The sequence below is a fragment of the Schistocerca americana genome, chromosome 3 (assembly GCF_021461395.2).
Source record: "Schistocerca americana isolate TAMUIC-IGC-003095 chromosome 3, iqSchAmer2.1, whole genome shotgun sequence".
NCBI lineage: Eukaryota > Metazoa > Arthropoda > Insecta > Orthoptera > Acrididae > Schistocerca > Schistocerca americana.
In genome coordinates, this window is record NC_060121.1 from 69,064,386 (window position 1) to 69,084,472 (window position 20,087).

Here is a 20,087-nt window from a genome sequence, read left to right on the forward strand (position 1 = left end):
AATGAACATGTACCCAGAAATAAATGGTTTTTAATGTTGATGAAATATTATACGAAATATAATACCAGATGGTTATAATTACGGTGGTCTAGTGTGGGCACCAATTATCATATGGCAGCGAAACTTGGTAGGTATGCTAATGTGTTAATATGTATCCAACATACACTGGAAAACATTGTTTCCAGTTGTGGTCACCAGGTGCAACTCTACCAGTGTACACTCTTTGTAGGACAGTATGACATATACGCTAGCAGTGGGGCTGAGCCACTTCTAGTCCATTTTGATATCGAATTGATATATAATTAATTATGCAAATTCATTAATTGCCAATTAATTATCCTCCATCCCATGATGACATTATGAGTTTCTCCCAGCCACCATGAGGGTCCCCCTCAGGGAACTCCCAGCCTCCTTCCCTTCCCCAACCCTTGTTATCCAAGATGCCAGTCCAGAAAAAAAGAGCGGGAACCAAATGGAACATGAATCCAGTCACATGATAGGCTTCAGCCAATTGGATCGCAATATCTGGAGACATCATCAGAGGAGATGTAAGGCAGTCTCAGCAGCTCTGCAGGCTCCGTCTGACTCAGCCAGCCAGCAGAAGCAGAAGAACCGTGAAACATCAGCAGAAGCTGCCAAGACCGAGCACAGCCTTGCAAGCAGGAAGAAGTGGAAAAGTAAATATCGCATGTTACATCTTTGTCTGTAGATAGCATCGTTATTTGTTGTTTTGTGGCTTGGTCTGAATGTGGCACTTCCATCTCGTTGCTCAGCAGTTGCCTTCGGCCTGACGGAACCTGCAGGAGTGACCACCAGCACCTCGACCTCTGCTGAATCTGCTCTCTCACCAACCTCAGCCACCATGTTGTTGAGACCTGTACCAACATCTGGACCTGTTGCAGCAAAAACCTCCAACATGTCAAACCCAGAGGTGATCACAAGGGATCCTGTAATACACATTGCCCACATTCTGGAGCAAGACAAGAAACTGTTATTGTCTGCCCCACTCACTGATTAGAGTGATGAGGATGGTCGGCCTATTCCTGACGCCTCAAATGCTACTACTGATTCTAAACAGCAAGATGGATGTCAGTACTCGTCACCGACATACAGCTTATCCCACCAGTACATGCGTGTGGTAGCACAGGGGCAGAGTGCAGATGCTGTGGATAAGGAAGTGCTACACATAGCCCACTTGCTGGAGCAGGACAAGGAGCTGCTGTAATTGTCTCTGCTGCTCATTGATTTTTGTGGTGAGGATGTATGGTCTTTTCCCAACGCCTCAAGTGCTGTTACTGGTCCTGACCAACAAGATGGAATGCAGTACTGGTCACTGACATATGAGCCATTCCAGCAGAATTTCCCTGTGGTACTGCAGGGACGGAGTGCAGATACTGTGTATAAGAAGATACCAAGTGTGCTACATATAACTCCTAGTGGAACGAAATGTGCAACTGTTGATATAGAAGCACATCATGATTGGAACTTGCATGTGAGGATAAAAACTGAAAATACATCGAAGGGTGTTAAACTGCTATTTCTAAGTTCAACTAGGATTAAATTTGTCACTTATGTCAGTCAGCAGATGACCACAGAGTATTATCCAACTCATACCATACCGGACATACACCTTACTGGTGTGACACTACCTGTTATAACAGTGTATGATGACTCTGCACCATGTGCGAAATCAGGTGACATTTGTGTTTATGTGCAGTACACTATAGTTATGAACATATACAACATGGATACTGTGCTACACGCTGCAACACGCTGCACTGGAGGGATTGAGTCGGTGATTGCCAACCATAGAATCCACATGCAATAATGTTGTAAACTTTCTATGTGTGCATAGTGAACATGATGATTTGGAACAGCACCTTTGTTTGTGCATCAACCCAGAGTCAAACGAGAAACAGGTTAAATGTATGTGTGAAAAACCTGAGTATTGTGAGGTGGCCATTGGTTTGAAGGAGATCTGCTCAGAATTTGTTGCAAATCAAAAAGATTTATTAAGGAGTTTGGTGATTCTTTTTGAAATGCTGCATCCAGTGTACAATATTTAAATAAATCATGTGTAGACATAATCTCAAACTGTGTGTATTTTATTCCATACCTCTCTCATTATAGTCATAGTATTACACTTGGTAATATCATTATATTCAAGGCTGTGCCTATTTCATGCAGCTGCAGATAGTTGCTCAAACACCTCCTCACCAGTCATTGTCAAACTGAATGATGAAGTTTCTTTTCATAGGTACATATATGTTGTTGAATTCTCTGTGTAGCCACAAGTGAGCAACAATGGCCACACATATTACTGTATGACCATCCTTACAAGTGTGTGTGTACCTTTCTATATGCACTCACTACTTGTTGGTATCTCACATTGTTGGTATCATGGCAGGGTGGGCGAAACATCTTCGTCACAAGGACTTTGTTGTAAGTAACTGGTCTTGTGAAGGTGAAAAAGAAGTCCCGAAGAAGAAGAAGAAGAAGAATAGAATACTCCTTACTGTAATATATGAACAAACATTGTAGGTCCATCCAATTGCGGCAAGACAAATGTTCTCATGATACTGTCAACACATGTAGACAGAGTCCAAATTGAACATGTTTATGTATTTGCAAAAACACTGTTTTAATCTAAGTATCAGTTATTACAGAACATAATGCATGGTGTAAAAGACGTTACATACACAACATTCAGTGAAAGCAGTGGTGATTCACTACCTGAATAATTAAAGCCAAACACTGTTTTTATATACCACGATCCCAAAACAATTGATTAGGGATAATGCAAACCTCTTTATAGCCTTGAAACAAGACAATCTGAATTTAAAATACATTTACCAAGCACATGTAGGAAATGACAGGTTGTTGAATAATTTATAAAGGTATGTGCCGATTGTTTGCAATCATTCACAGTATGAGTTTCTCGTTACTGAAACAACAAGAATACGGAATTATGGTTGGTTAGGCGAAACTTTGTAGAGTTTCTGTATATGTATCCTGGTAAGAGGAGAGAGTACATCAGTATATGCTGTACCAAGGACAAATTTGCATGAATGTCGGGCTCTCAACCCAAGAGAATGATTGTACATAGACATAATATTCGATTGTACATGGATACAAAAATTCAGACTAACATGCATAAACTTGGAGCTAGAGACATATTACCAGACTCTTCTGAGAATGATCAAAACATTAAATGAATTAGATAATGAAACTGGTAAGAAAGTAAGTGACTTGAGTGAAAAGATTGGCACTAATGAGGCGGAAATACATGTAGAGGCCCTAGTTATTGAAAAGGGGGAGCAGCCACATAATAATGAGATGATGAATGCTTATATATAAAACCCCACGCTGCAGAGAGGTCTGATGTCAATTAAGCAGAAAGTCATTCAGGCACGGAAAGCTGTTCTAGAGATATTACAGTTGCTAAGGTTAGGGCATACCGGTATGGATCGACAGCAAACACTAAGAGAGACCTTTAAGCCGGTTATGCATCTCTCAGGCAGCTCTCAGCAAAAACAAAACCATGCAATAACGATGGTGCTGCCATTCATTAACCATCATGGCCCTGGCCAGATAGATAGAACCCTCGGGGTCCGCATGGGAAGCCCATAAATGCAGTGTATAAATGTGACTGATAGGAAAGTACAGATTGGTGATAGGCAGTTTAAGTGAATACCTGGCTTAATGAATCTTATTTTCATAAGACCCACGAAAAAAACCCTAAATTATTCAATTAATGATAGGGTAATGTACCATGGAATACTGAATTTGACTCATGTACATGAGATCTTCTCAAAGGTAGAGCAACAAGTAATATAAAACTAACAGCAGCAGCAGCGGTGATTGTCCTAACATTGAGCATACAGTGACGAACAATCAAATTCCACTGTCATCATTGTCATCAGCTTCATCTGGTTTGCTTTTCTGAGTCTTCAGACCAGAAATGTGAACCAATATTCCTCAATTTTCTGCCTCAAGTTTAGGTATGTCCTGAATCTTTATGAGGAACTCAGTGCCGGCAAAGTTATAACATCCACGAATGTCAAGACCTACTCCATATCGAGATGTGCGCTATTCATGTTTCTTTTAATTTCTCTGGAGAGTCAGGACTGACCTGGCAAAACATGCCAGATCGTTTCATTTTGGAAGCCTTCTTATCAGCTACATCATTAGGGAGCTCGATATAACTAGATCTTCCATTTAGTGGATCATAGACATGAATATGGATGTTGAGGTGTGGTATTTGGCTGGATGCCGTACCTGACCCCCTAACTTCCATCTTGGGAAACTGGGGCAGTAAAGCGCCCAAGGTGGATTCACAATACCACTCGCCGATTCATATGCTCTGAGATATAATGCCATTATTACCCCAGATGTAGTGTGGGATTTTCTCTTCAGCGAGACTCGTCTGCATGTAAGGCTGAGTCAGCTCGCAGCACAGTACTGTCAAGGTGTTGTATTTGGCTGACTGCCTTACCTGACCCTCTAACTTCCGTTTTGGGAAACTGGGACAGTATAGCAACCAAGATGGGTTCACGATAGCACTCGCCGATTGATTTGTTCTGAGATATAATGCCATTATCACACCAGATGCCCCAGATATACCGTAGTACAATCTTTTCTCTTGACCAACACCCTGCTGTACGAGAAGGTGAGTCAACTCGCAGCACAGTATTGAGTTACGTTTAAAGTCATTAAACCTAGGATCATCTGTGGTTTTCAGGAGCTCATCCGCAAGCACTCAGAGTCCTGCTTCTAGAACTCTGACTGGGTCTCAATACCTGAGAGCCGGATTCTCAATTCTAGTGAAAGAAATACGACCCTCAAAGGCCCTGGCAACTGCCGAGTATTCTAGAGTGGTGACGATGCCCCTAATCTGACGTCGTACCGTACTACCACTAGCAGCAGGTTCATAATCGTTAATACTCTTAGTAATACTATTTCTAGAAGATGAAGCTAACAACTGTGTCTACCTGGTGGATGAAAGCATTGGAGAGGAGGCACCTGCTGGTGTGAGGGGTATGAACCAAGGCAGACATACCTTTTGTTGCCAGCAAAGGCTAGCAGTCAGAGCTGGAGTAGCAGGAGGGGGCAGTGGTGACGTCCAGTGGGAGCACCCCGGTTGAGGTGACAGTGTCCAGCAATGCTGCTGCATGCTGGAGCCTTCAACACCACCAGCCTGGGGGCTGGGACGTTCTTCTTCCTCAGGCTGGACTGCCCACTGTCGCCAGGCAGTATGCAATGGTGCCAGGGCTGACAGTGCAGCGGCGGCAGTGGATTGTTGTTGGGGGAGGCCACAGCGAGCACAGTTGTCTCTCTCACAAACACAAGTGGTGTTTTGCTAGCTGTGCATACCTCTCAGGTGCATTTTGATTCCTGCCCCACAACCACTAATCTAGGTACCTGTGCCTCAGCTAGCTGTTGTGGTGCTGGTGATGACTGTGGTGCATCTGTAACATACGAATAACAAAAAAATTAGGTGCAACGCTCGAGAGTTAAGAAAGAAATCCCAAAATAACTAGCAGCATTCAATAATAATAATAATAATAATAATAATAATAATAATAATAATAATGCGCTGTAACGACGACAGTTGCATTATAATCACATTTTACACACTGGGCCCAAGGATTTAGCAGTTCAGTTGGGCTATATGGTAGTTCTCCCACTCAACCCAGTATTTCCTCCTCTGCATCCAAAAGGGCGAGATGGTGCTGCCTTTCAAGTTCCTCAGCAGCCGCCTTCTCATTTATTCAATCCTATATTTCGCCTTCTCCTTGGAGGCATCTATCTAGGTCACTAACGCTGCCTACAACAATAAGATAATGAATGTAATTATTTCTTAAAAATGTTACAGACATAAAGAAAAAATCGTACAGAAAATCGTTTACTTTATCTCACAGAAATACAAACAGAAAGTCGTATTCTCCAACAGAATGCAACGTATTACGAAAAATAAATGTATACACATTACATGCCCTCATCATTAGAACCACGGTATATTACGCAAACAAAAATTCTCTAGCTGCAACACGTTACGAAAATAAAATGCACTTACGTTCTTGCTGATCTGGATTGCATATTATTGCTGGAGGCTGCTGCAGTGCTCACTCTGCCTCCAGTTGGCGGTCCAGCGCAGCCAGCATCTCGGGGATGACAGCTGCAACGACAAAAAACAAAGAGAAGGACTTTAATACCCAGTACAGAATAAAAATTCGTCCCACACTAAAATTGCAGCAGCAAACTGTTCGAAACTGGGTGGTATAGAGTAGTGCCTACCTACAGCGTAAAATATTACTGAGAGACACTAAAAAAATTATGTCAGCAAACCATTCAAGCCTCGATAGTACAGAGGAGTGCCTTTGCCACCTGTGGCCTAAACAATTGCTAGCAGGGCGGGGGGTGGGGGAGGAAGTACTAAAAAAATTACGCCAGCAAATCATTCAAAGCTCGATAGTACAAAGGAGTGCTTAACCATCTACAGGCTAAACAATTGCTGGGAGGGGGAGAGGTAGTAAAAAAGTTACATCAGCAAACTGTTCAAAGCTCGATAGTATGGAGGAATGCCTTTCCCATCAATGGCCTAAAATTTGCTGTAAGAGGATGCTAAAATTACAGAACATACAGGTACATTGTATGAACAGAAAAAAGCAATTAACTTACATGGCAAGCTGTCCTGAATATGGCATTCTTGCTCCTACCAGTGGCGACGCTGTAGATGGAATTTGAACACTTCATTCCCTCCCCCCCCCCCCCTCTCAAAAAAAAAAAAAAAAAAAAAAAAAAAAAAAAAAAAAAGAACTGACAAACACAAACAAGCAAAGACACTGGTGAACTTACGATGGAAGAATGAGGGGACGATGATGGTTTACATAACATCTATCCTTCTACCTACCATTTCACCCAGAGAGCCAACAGGAGTGCGATGTTCCTCCCCACCTGCTGATGAATGCTGGTCGCAGAATGCAGGACAAGTTGGTACTGGTCTGCTAGTCACAGATTTTGTGCACTTTTGTATGTGGGTTTTGGCGCATTCTGGAAATACTCACTTGTTCCGCTGATCAGTTCCTTGTGCTGGACATGTTCGACGATCTGGCCAGATAGCCCACTTCTGGTCACTGGTTGACTCTGGACATATTGCTTCGCCAGTGCCAGGTTACGATGGTGTCTCATATAGCAAACCGCTGTGCTAGTGTATTTAACGATATTGTTACATGATGTAGGAACATCTTTAGAGTTTTGACATGATTTTTATTATTATACATTTATTTTAGTCGAAAATGTTTAAACAATACTCCCACATATATTATAATTGTCTTTAAGGTTTTGACGTCATTTATTGGCGCTCATCTAATTTAGTTTCAGATTACAAACAATATTCCCATCCAATATATTTGCAAGTGTATTTGCATTTATTTATTTTGCGTGATATATTCTCATTCCCCATGCACTGGAGAAGACTCGTCTGGTCGCGAGTGGCGACAAGATGTCGGTACTGGAATTGAAGACTAGAGAGGTCTGGCCGTGGCTTGGGGCATCCCAACTTCCAGCACAGGCATATTACACTTTCCATCTACAGTGCAGTGTTTTGTGTGCAAGTGTATTCAAAACAAATTGTGTAAAGTAACATTTGAGAGGGTATTGAGGGGTCAAACAGTCCACAAAGTGTCTCAGGGAGGTAGGCTTTAGTATTTCCCACAATAGCGGACGAAATGTCCCAAGAAGGAACGCTGGACGAAGACTGGGAGGTTTCACAGGTGTGCCAGAACCTGCTGCGATATTTTTAGAGTCTGTGTTCAAGTTTGGCTATATTTCTTGGAATACAAAGTGGAATTATATCGCATATTGTATAAATATTGTTGTGTCATCTACAAAGGTCTCTCTCTCTCTCTCTCTCTCTCTCTCTCTCTCTCTCTCTCTCTCTCTCTCTCTCTCTCTCTCTCTCTTTGTGCAGTGTTACATTTAGTTCCTGTGACATTTCCAATTTCTAAACTATGTGAAATATACCACACCATGCTTAAACTGTTTAAACAATATACAATATTCCATCAACAATATCCCCACAAATTGTTTAAATAGTCCATGCAACATTTAGTTCTAATCTTTTTAGTCAATCTGCTGCTAGCTGCGAATTTTTGTGTGTGTATGTGTGAAACAATATTCTGCATAAACAGTATATCCGCTAATTGTTTCAACACCAGCTACAATTTAGAGCCACATTGGAAATAAATAAACAATATCCATGAAAATTGATTAATGCATTATGATTTACACTATATTAAGTTCCTGTTGTGATAATCTTCTAGTTCATTGGCTTGACACAGGCTGAACGAATTTCCCACTACATTTTCAGAGGCGACCATCTTGTATTACACCACCAGAGGGGAGGGGGCTGGGATTTGTCTGAGTGGGACCCACGTGCTGGCTGTGGAACACCCATGACGTTTTCAGGAGTACGGGTAATTAATTGATCAATTAATTTCCTTAGTTAATTTAATATCAATTTGTCATCAGAGTGGGCTAGAAATGGCTCAGCCCCACTACTCACGCTGTCTACTGACAAGGTGAGTGAACATTATGACTCTAGAGAAGAGAGCCTATGCACTGTTAGTGAAACTGTCTTATGCTAATGACAGAGCGCAACATTGGGAGATAAATCCGGCTGAAAGTCTGAGGATAGACCCGATGTCATTTAATAGTACACATTAAATGATGACGAAATTAGGAAACACGGGTGAGCTTGATGTGGCACCTGGAAGAGGAAGGTGTCCCATCCCTGTAGAAGTTACTGACGAGGTTGCTGTCGCTGTAGTTGACTGCGCAGCACATGTCCTGAGTAGTACTAGTGCACGTGTGTCATGAGAATTGTCCATGCAATAGTCCACAGTGCGGAAAGTGTTCCAATATATCGGACACTGGTACATGTAGAAGATTGAGACAATGAAGCCCCTGAAACCTCACGATCCGCAGCGAAATTCTGATTATGCTCTTCTGTTTCTGGCACAGATAGAAGTTTGTGACATGTGGCTAGGCAATATTCGGTGGGGTGACGAGGGACATTTTACAGTACAGGGTGTAGTGAATACACAGAACTGCTGAATTTGCCTACTGTTGAACAGCGTGTTGTACACGAAGAGCCACTGCATTCTCCGTATGTGACTGTGTGGTGTGGATTCACAACCACCTTTATTGTTGGTCCGTTCTTCTTTGAAGAGGACAAAGTCAGACAGCCTGTCAGATGTATCGTGGCGCCTGCACACTATCGAGACTTCCTTGTACAGCAGGTGATTTCTACTTCGGAAAAGCGCAACTGTCTGTAAACCAGAGTTTTCATGCAAGATGAGGCAAAAAAAATGGTTCAAATGGCTCTGAGCACTATGGGCCTTAACATCTGTGGTCATCAGTCCCCTATAACTTAGAACTACTTAAACCTAACTAACCTAAGGACATCACACACATCCATGCCCGAGGCAGGATTCGAACCTGCGACCGTAGCAGTCGCGCGGTTCCGGACTGCGCGCCTAGAACCGCTAGACCACCGCGGCCGGCTAAGATGAGGCAACACCTGAAGTCGCTTGTCCAGTGAAAAATCTGCTTATGCAACCTTCCACGAGAGTGTTGTTTCGAGGTGTTATCTATGGCCTGCAAGTCACCTTATCCGAATCCATGTGACTTTTGGCTTTTGAGATATCTAAGAGAACGCACTTATCAGAGACACGTTCGGCCTCAACCTGATCTGAAGGCCGGTACACGGGAACACGCTACTGAGATTCCACTGGAATTGCTGTAAGGAACTGTTGATCACGTCTTTCTACGGATGCTCATACTGATCAAATTGTGTGGGCGGCGGTTAACAATAATATCAAAGCTATGCCTTTCTTACTTTTCCGCCCATGTCTCATCCTAATCTGTTACCTACAGAAACATTTCCATAACCTTTTCTTGGATTTACAACGCCAGATTTGCACGTGGTAGCCAGAACTGAAACAATTTTTTGCCTGCGTAAATACACTACTGGCCATTATAATTGCTACACCAAGAAAAAATGCAGATGATAGACAGGTATTCATTGGACAAATATATTATACTAGAACTTACATGTGATTACATTTTTACGCAATTTGGGTGCATAGATCTTGAGAAATCAGTACCCAGAACAACCACCTCTGACCGTAATAACGGCCTTCATACGCCTGGGCATTGAGTCAAACAGACCTTGGATGGCGTGTACAGGTACAGCTGCCCATGCAGCATCAACACGATACCACAGTTCATCAAGAGACTGGCGTATTGTGACGAGCCAGTTGCTCGGCCACCATTGACCAGACGTTTTCAATTGGTGAGAGATCTAGAAAATGTACTGGTCAGGGCAGTAGTCGCACATTTTCTGTATTCAGAAAGGCCCGTACAGGACCTGCAACATGCAGTCGTGCATTATCCTGCTGAAATGTAGGGTTTCGCAGGGATCGAATGAAGGGTAGAGCCACGGGTTGTAACACATCTGAAATGTAACGTCCACTGTTCAAAGTGCTGTCAATGTGAACAAGAGGTGACCGAGACGTGTAACCAATGGCACCCCATACCATCACGACGGGTGAAACGCCAGTATGGCGATGACGAATACACGCTTCCAATGTGCGTTCACCGCGATGTCGCCAAACACGGATGCGACCATCATGATGCTGTAAACAGAACGTGGATTCATCCGAAAAAATGATGTTTTGCCATTCGTGCACCCAGGTTCGTCGTTGAGTACACCATCGCAGGCGCTCCTGTCTGTGATGCAGCGTCAAGGTTAACCGCAGCCATGGTCTCCGAGCTGATAGTCCATGCTGCTGCAAACGTCGTCGAACTGTTCGTGCAGATGGTTGTTGTCTTGCAAACGTCCCCATCTCTTGGCTCAGGGATCGAGACGTGGCTGCACGATCCGCTACAGCCGTGCGGATAAGATGCCTGTCATCTCGACTGGTAGTGATACGAGGCCGTTGGGATCCGGCACGGCGTTCCGTATTATCCTCCTGAACCCACCGATTCCATATTCTGCTAACAATCATTGGATCTCGACCAACGCGAGCAAGAATGTTTCACCGGGCAACGCCGGTCAACTGCTGTTTATGTATGAGAAATCGGTTGGAAAGTTTCCTCATGTCAGCACGTTGTAGGTGTCGCCACCGGCGCCAACCTTGTGTGAATGCTCTGAAAAGCTAATCATTTGCATATCACAGCATCGTCTTCCTGTCGGTTAAATTTCAGGTCTGTAGCACGTCATCTTCGTGGTGTAGCGATTTTAATGGTTTAGGAGTGTAGATTCCGCATTATCTCTTTAGAACATTTACCAAATTTAGCTGCCATACGAGAACTACAGTCCGCACTGGACCTCTGTGGGCAGCTGTATTTTAATTTGCACTTCCGTTTCGCTATGAGGCACTGTACACTACACTATAGAAAAACTACGTTAATGGTTGCAGGTTGTAACTGAACAGCTTGCACACATTCACCACACAGTGGTAAGAAATTCGTGTTTTCCGTTTGTGTTAAACATATTGAGGTAACGGAAACGCAGCCTAACGAAAGCAGCAATTTTATGTATTGAAGTGACAAAGCAGGACTCTGTTTTTAATCCATTGTAACTCCGTCGAAAATACATATCTGCCAAAATGCATCAGCGGCACTAATTAATTACGAATCTATTCGTTCACCTTGTCGTGATGAAACACTTGGAACTGCGGTAATTCAACTGATCTCACAATCATTGTCTTTGACGCTACAGATTTTCTCAAGTTTGTAAAACCGAAGAAGAACTAAGTGGATTTTAATTCATGTCTGTTCTCTTTAAACGGTTTCCGGAAAACCTAAAATTCTTCCTGCAAGTTCACTCTCACACCCCTCTAATCTGTAAGCTGAATTCTTATCCTTCACGAAACCAGCAGCTTCGTTATACAGTGCTTGTACGGATTCTCGCTTAGTGCACAAGCTGTTCAAACGAGTGCTTAACTTTGGCTCCAAACATGGCCAGAAGCCACTTTTGCTCATGTCATTTAACGTCGCAAATGTGGCTAAGTACCGTTATGCAAGGAACACTACAGGGAACGCTTTCACGATTTTCCAAAGCTGTTATTGTACTGGAAACCTGGTCGGAGACAGAAACAAAATTATGCAACGTCTCCGGCGAAATTTTCGTATCAGTCATCCTCTCCTGTCCGTCTTTGATAATATTTACTCCCGTTGGCTTAACGTCGGGGAATATGATTGTAAGTAAAACGATAAAGACACCAATCTGTGTTTCTGTAATGTGCTTTAAGTGTCAAATAATGCACCTTTTTTACTAATTATTCGACATAGCAACTGTCGTGGACAATGTTTTATTAATAACCTACATAATTATCTGGTTCCGGGCTGCAGCAACCTCTTCTGTGACATGTCTACTTATAGAGGGGTTTGACATAACATCTGAAACGCTGAGTTCTCGTTAATATGCACCTAGATGAATTAATTGTTGGCCATTTCGTTGAAACCGTCACCAGAAACAGCTCTTAAGGTATCATCTCTTTAGAGCTCATTGCAACGAACCTTTTTTTTCATTATTAATACGTATATTCCTGAAGGACGTGTGCCAGTGTGGGATATCTTACAACTGTCGTGGACAATGTTTTATTAATAACCTACATAATTATCTGGTTCCGGGCTGCAGCAACCTCTTCTGTGACATGTCTACTTATAGAGGGGTTTGACATAACATCTGAAACGCTGAGTTCTCGTTAATATGCACCTAGATGAATTAATTGTTGGCCGTTTCGTTGAAACCGTCACCAGAAACAGCTCTTAAGGTATCATCTCTTTAGAGCTCATTGCAACGAACCTTTTTTTTCATTATTAATACGTATATTCCTGAAGGACGTGTGCCAGTGTGGGATATCTTACAACTGTGTTTCTTTAAATCAGTTGCTCCCGACTAGAAACACAATAACATAGACAGTTTAGGCGCGAGACGAATCCTGTAGACTTTCTGTTTTCGTTTATAACAAATATTTATTTATTCTTTCGCTTTTTAGGCCCAATCGTTGTTTCTGCATTTACGCATTGATTACAGTTTTACTTATTACTGCTCTTGCTTCCTCACTCTGCGTGATTATAAACACACCACGAATGAGAAGCCTGTGCTGGATGTAGTAGCGGTGGGATAAAGACATTTTTAACGTTTTTATAGTCAAACGTTACCTGGGGTACGGTCATGGCCTCTACGCTCGGCCACCATAACTAGCACGGACAGGCTGTCTGGTTATGCACACTTCGCATTTTGTGCTCGATTACTCGGTCATGCAGGACTAGTCTGTCCCATCACCAACGGCTCCACTGGGTACATATCCATCAAACGCATGGTCAGCTTTTCTTCTAAACCTGAGCCACAGTTCTTCACACGCCTGTCTCTAGAATCAAATGTTTTGAATTCCTCAAGGACTTTAAATACACACACACACACACACACACACACACACAATTCATCGACCGACCGACAAATTTCGTAGCAGCCCACACAACGCACGTCCCGATCGACTACAGTCTGCGACTACAGCGCCGCCCTGCACCTTTCGCTGGTTGTGACATTATGTCTACGAGATACCGCTTAGTGTTACACAGAAAAGGAATTGGGATTTGGCTTGGGTGTTTTCGAACCGAAAAGGCCAGAAATAGCTGCGATAAAGCTGCAGGCAAAGAAATGGATAATGCAATGGAAGAAATGCACCTAGACTGTGTTACTCACGGAGCTGGGACCCGAAGATTTTCAGAACTGCTGAACATTGTCAAACGATATTTGACGAAAAAGATACAGTCCTGAAGTTGTAGTAGTAGTAGTAGTAGTAGTAGTAGTAGTAGTAGTAGTAGTAAGTAGCTTTATTCATATGCAGATCTGTTTTTACAAGGATATAGGTCATGTCAAAGTATTTACTAGTTAAGACCAAATTAAAATAAGCTAATTCGTATACACATACATTTACAGACATAGCTGAGATCCAATACTATACCCACAGGACAGGACAGATAGTTTAATTTGTGAAAAGGGGCCAAAATGAGTGGCTGTCAGTTACACTCTAACATACTACTTTATTCATTTGACAAACATTACAAGAATAAGAAAACATTAAAAACAGAGCAAGCCAAACATTAATTTTAGAACTTAATTCCCGGCTAAATGCGCCTTTCAATCTCACTCCTCGAGGGCAAAACAACTTTAATTTAAAACCAGCTGAAGGCCAATCACTCAAGACTCAAAAACAAGAATTTGAATTTTAGAAGGTAGATGGCCTTATCTTAAAACATTTCTCTAAATTAGGCTGAAGGCCCAAACAATCTCACGCGTTAAGGGGAAAACAACTTTACTTTAAATTCGGCTAGAAGCCATACAGAAACAAACAACAAGGACAAATAAGAAGAGGCAGCACATCAAACGGTGCTCAGAAGTTTCCAAGCGTCGGCCTGGAATTCAAACACAATTGCTCGCTTAGGTGAGACAGGCAGTCGGCCCAACAATTCTCAATCCGACGGCAACCCAACTGACAGACAGTCAACAGATAAAACGACAGGATAACTTCCGCTCCACCCGACCAGCAAACATCAGGGAGTTAAATGGAACAACGCAGAAGGTGTTGGCGCCCACAACGAATTACACAATCAGCTGTGAAACTACACGCCGTGCAGAACATCCACAACACGACGAGAAAAATGCACTGCCTGAATTTACGTCAACGCCAGGGCAGGTAACCAGAACATTAACGGCCACAAGGCAAAAGATTCCGCTGGTGCGCTTCAATTCAAAAGTAATTAAGTTAAGTTAAACTCCACAGGAGCGCAGCTAGAATTTCGCCAACCTGAAAACACACATTGTTGCTCATGGGAATGTTCCTGTTCCAACAGCCCACAACGAGATTCAAACGACACGATGCCAACAGTTGGAGCTGGCTGGTAGATTAAGTAAAGACTCAACTTTCGTGTCCGGGATCGGTGTGCCACGGACCTCGTAGCTATGGGAACAGCCCCTCACACCCCGACCATGCTTATATGCCGCCAGCGGCCCCGGCCAGACCTGCACCGTGGAGAGTTCCTCACTGCTCCACGCCAATCGAGCACAGCCAGACACGATGAGAGCGAGGCCAAAGATAGTACAAGGGTACGAATATCGATGCATCCTGCAGCTGCGACTCATGGAGAGAGAGGATAACAGCATAATCGCGATAATTGTGGGAGACTAATCACAGAACAGCAACCAAGATTTAATGCAGAGCACAACACGAGCCAGCCACAGCTGAACGTCCCCCCTTAAACTCAACACAGAGAGGGGGTGACTCAAACCCTCAGATACCTGAACTTAACTTGGCTAAGGTGAACCAGATACTGCTTACCTGCACAGTTATCCTCGACCAACAGATTTACCGTCCCTAAAATATGCACGATGGTGCAAGGCCCCAGAAAACGAAAACAAAAAAAGGTTCTCGCCACACACCTGGCTCCTCGGGAAATTTCGGACATAGACTTGATCCCCTGCCCTCCCCTTAAAGGTTTCTCGATTACGATTATAACACTCAGCTTGTTTATTATGAGCTCTGAGTATATTGCGTTTGGCCCAGTTACAGTTTTCCTTGATAACTTGAGGATTAATATCCGCTGGAATAAGATCTTGAATTCCCCATAAGTTTGAAAGAGGGGAAAGAGGGGAATTAATGGGATAGAAAAGGATCAAGGAGGCGGGCGTAGCTCGCAAAGCAACATGAATGGCGGTATTAAAGGCAAAACTAAGTCAAGGAAGACTGGAGTCTCATTTACTAGGCGTTTTCTGATGATAATTAATCAACGCGGACTTAAGATTTCGGTTAACTCTCTTTGCAAAGGACCCCTGCGGATAATATGAGGTGGTTGTGATATGCTTGACACCGTTCTGAAAACAGCAGACCTTGAAAGGAGCCGAAAGGAAAGCAGCAGCATTATCGCTAACAAGCTGCTTAGGTGGGCCAAAAACACTGGAGACATTAGTTAAATGAGGAATAGTGTTGGCAGCAGTAACGTTATGGCTCGGGAGGAGCAAAGTAAATCTGGAGAACGCATCGATAATAACTAGCACATACCGATGACCCTTCTTAGTACGAGGTACAGGTCCTAAATAACGAAAAACCGGGCGCACCAAAGCTACAGGCAAACAGACCTTGCACTGCTTAGCATCGCCCACCCTCTTACAGAGAATACCACTCTTAACAATATACTCATCCGGCAGCTCTCCTGCCAACACATGCTGTTTAATCGGGGCCCAAACAGGGTGCTGTTCCTGATGCCGAGCAACATCCTCAAACAAGAGGGGAATTTCACCCAACACACTGCAGTTAAGACAGTCTCCCTCTACCTGCTGGTTTCCCTTACTAGGTGTAGTTTCGGCGAACATCCGCCTGAGGGCATCCGCAAAGATATTTTCAGAGCCTCTCACATGTTTGACTTCAAACTGAAAAGCCGAAATACATACCGCCCACCTGGCAATATGGCCAGTTTTACGCGGCCTAGCCAACACCCAGCTCAAAGCCTGATTGCCCGTTTCTAACTGGAAAACCCGATGTTCAAGGTAGAAGCGGTACATCTCTAATACAAATGAAACGGCCAAAGCCTCGCACTCGCAGACAAGAGTACTTAAGTTCGGCATCAGTTAACCGAAGAGACTCGTTGGCTAGTGGCTGTCTCTGCTTCTCAAACTCCTGGAGGAGAACAGATGAAATACCAGCATTAAAAGCTTCAGTTTGAACAACAAATCTCTTCAGTTTTAATCTGTAATTCATAACAAGTAAATTATGGTCTGAATCCACACCTGCCCGAAGACATGTTTTTTAATTTAAAATCTGGGTTCAAAATCTCTACCTTTTATTAAAATCGGGTACTCCAAGAACCGGAGGATTGGTATTGCTGCGTTAGTGTGCTCAAAGGCAGTCTCCTGGGCGGGTCCCCATTCAAAACGCGCGCCCTTCCGCCGCAACTGATTTAAGGGTGCCGCCAACTGAGCGAAATTGGGAACGAAGCGCCTAAAGTAGTTCGCCAAACGTATGTATTTAGAAATTCTTCGCTTATCAGTCGGTGAAGGCAAATCCCGCAAGGCTTCAGTTCGCTCTTGGTCAATGCAAATACTCTGACCTGACACTATATGACCCAAGAAAGGTACCTGCTGCTTGGCTAGCGTCGACTTACTAGGCTTAACGGTCAGCCCGGCTCCCTGTAATCTCAAAAAAACTTTCTGGATTTGTCCCAAATAGTCTTGAAACGAACGACTACAGATAACTAAGTCGTCCAAATAATTATACACACAGACTTACTTCAAGTCTCTAAGAATATTATCCATCAAAGGAGTAAGCACAGCCGCACCAGTCGCTAGCCCAAAAGGAGCTCAGTTAAACTCAAACAAGTTCCAATCAGTTCAAAATGCAGTAACAACGTTTACATTCTTCAGCCAAGGGAATCTGATAACGGGCCTGATTCAAATCAAGGACGTAAACCACTTAGCGTCGCAAACCAAGTAAAAGAATTATGCAGATCAGATAGGGGTACGGGTATCGATTCAAGGACAACCTTAGCGTTTAAACGGCGGTAGTCAACTACAGGTCTGAAATCGCTCCCCTGATCTTTAGGTACAAGGGAAAGCATAAGCAGTTGTAGAAGGCCTAATCACTCCTTGTTGGAGCATCTGAGATGTTTTAGACTCGAGTATCTTCACCTTAGGGGGTGAAGGGCGACGTGGGGACTGCCTGACCGGCATATTGTCGCGCAGACGGATATGATAGTCAAGGACGTTAGTAACACCCAAGTTACCACTCAAGAGCTGAGGAGAACTGTGCAAAAGCCTGATGGGGCAATAGATGGGCCAGATCAAACTCTTTAGCTACGGCCTCAACAGCCAAAGCGCCGACAACTCGATGTACAATAGGTTCAGCGCATTCACAAAGGCCAAACTTCTCCTCAGGAGCGAATGTAAAGGAAAAGGTGTGCCTGGAATAATCCAAGACCAAACAGTGAGATCCCCTGCTATACACGCAGGACAGGGCAGGTAGTTTAATTTGTGGAAAGGGCCCAAAATGAGTGGCTGTCAGTTACTCTCGAACATACTACTTTATTCATTTGACAAACATTACAGGAATAAGAAAACATTAAAAACAGAGTAAGCAAAACATCAATTTTAGAATTCCTGGCAAAATGCGCCTTTCAATCTCACCCTTAAAGGGCAAAACAACTTTAATTTACAACCAGCTGAAGGCCAATCACTTAAGACTCAAAAACAAGAACTTTAATTTTAAAAGGCAGAAGGCTTCATTTAAAACATTTCTCTAAATTAGGCTGAAGGCCCAAACAATCTCACGCCTTAAGGGCAAACCAATTTTAATTTAAAATCAGCTAGAAGCCATACAGAAACAAACAACATGGATAAGAAAAGGCAGCACATCAAACGGCGCTCAGAAGTTTCCAAGGGTCAGCCTGGAATTCAAACACTAACGCTCGCGAAGGTGAGACAAGCAGTCAGCCCAACAGTTCTCAGTCCGACGGCAACCCAACTGACAGACGGTCAACGGGCCGAGCGACGGGTTAACTTCCGCTCCACCCGACCGGCACACAGTAGGGAGTTCAGTGGAACAATGCAGGAGGTATCGGCGCTCACAACGAATTACGCATTCAGCTGTGAAACTACACACCGTGCTGGACAGCCACAACACGACGAGAAAAATATACTGCCTGAATATACGTCAAGGCCGGGGCAGGTAACTGGAACGTTAACGGACACAAGGCAGAAGATTCTGCTGGGGCACTTCAATTCAAAAATAATCCATTTAAGTTACACTCCACAGGAGGGCTGCTAGAATTTCGCCAACTTGAAAACACACATTGTTGCTTGTGGGAATGTCTCAACAGCCCACAACGAAATTCAAACGACACAATGTGAAAGGTTGGGGCTGGCTGTTAGACTAAGTAAAGACTCAACTTTTGTGTCCGGGGTCGGTGAGCCACGGACTCGTAGCAATGGGAACGGCCCCTCACACCCCGACCGCGCGTGGACGCCGCCAGCGGCCCCGGCCGGACAAGCGACACGGAGACTCCCTCGCTGCTCCACACGAACTGAGCAACTTCCCGCACACGGCACAGCCGGAAACGACAAGGGCGGGGTCAAAGATAGTACAAGGGTGCGAGTATTGATACACCCTGCTGCTGTGACTCGCGAAGAGAGAGGATAACAACATAATCGCGATAACTGCGGGAGACTAATCACAGAATAGCAACCGAGGTTTAATGCAAAGCATAACACGAGCCAGCCACAGCTCAGTAGCTAAGAATTGAGTGTACATAAGAACAATGTGTAGCTAAAAGACACTGCACGTTACACACTGATCATAGGATTCTAAGTGCATAACATGCTGATGGCATTCTGTTTGCAAGTACCTTTGTGTGTTCACACCACTTCAACTGAGACTCAATATTCATTCCTAGAAATTCTGCATTTGTTACACAGTCTATAGTGGTGCCATCCACATTTAATTTTACATTGACATTTTTCTCTCTTCAAACTGGAATTCATGGCATTAATTTTCTTTCTGTTTAATGGCACTTTATTTCTTATTGACCAATCGTAAACTTTCTTGAGAGTTTGATTTGCTTTCTCTGCAAGGAGTTCTCTTGTTTTCTCAGTGATAAAATCTTGCTTTCGTCTTTCATAATTGCTTCTATTATTTTTGAGAATGCTGACAGCAGGGAAATGGGCTGGTAATTTTCTATGTCTTCTGCGTTACCTTTCTTAAGCCTGTTTTAACTGCTCTGGAAATGTGTCTAATGTGAAGGATTAGCTGGCTGGTGTGACCGAGCGGTTCTAGACGCTTCAGTCTGGAACCGCGCGGCAGCTACAGTCACAGGTTCGAATCCTGCCTCGGGCATGGATGTGTGTGATGTCCTTAGGTTAGTTAGGTTTAAGTAGTTCTAAGGTCTAGGGGACTGATAACCTCAGATGCTAAGTCCCACAGTGCTCAGAGCCATTTGAACCAGAGCCATTTGTGAAGTATTCT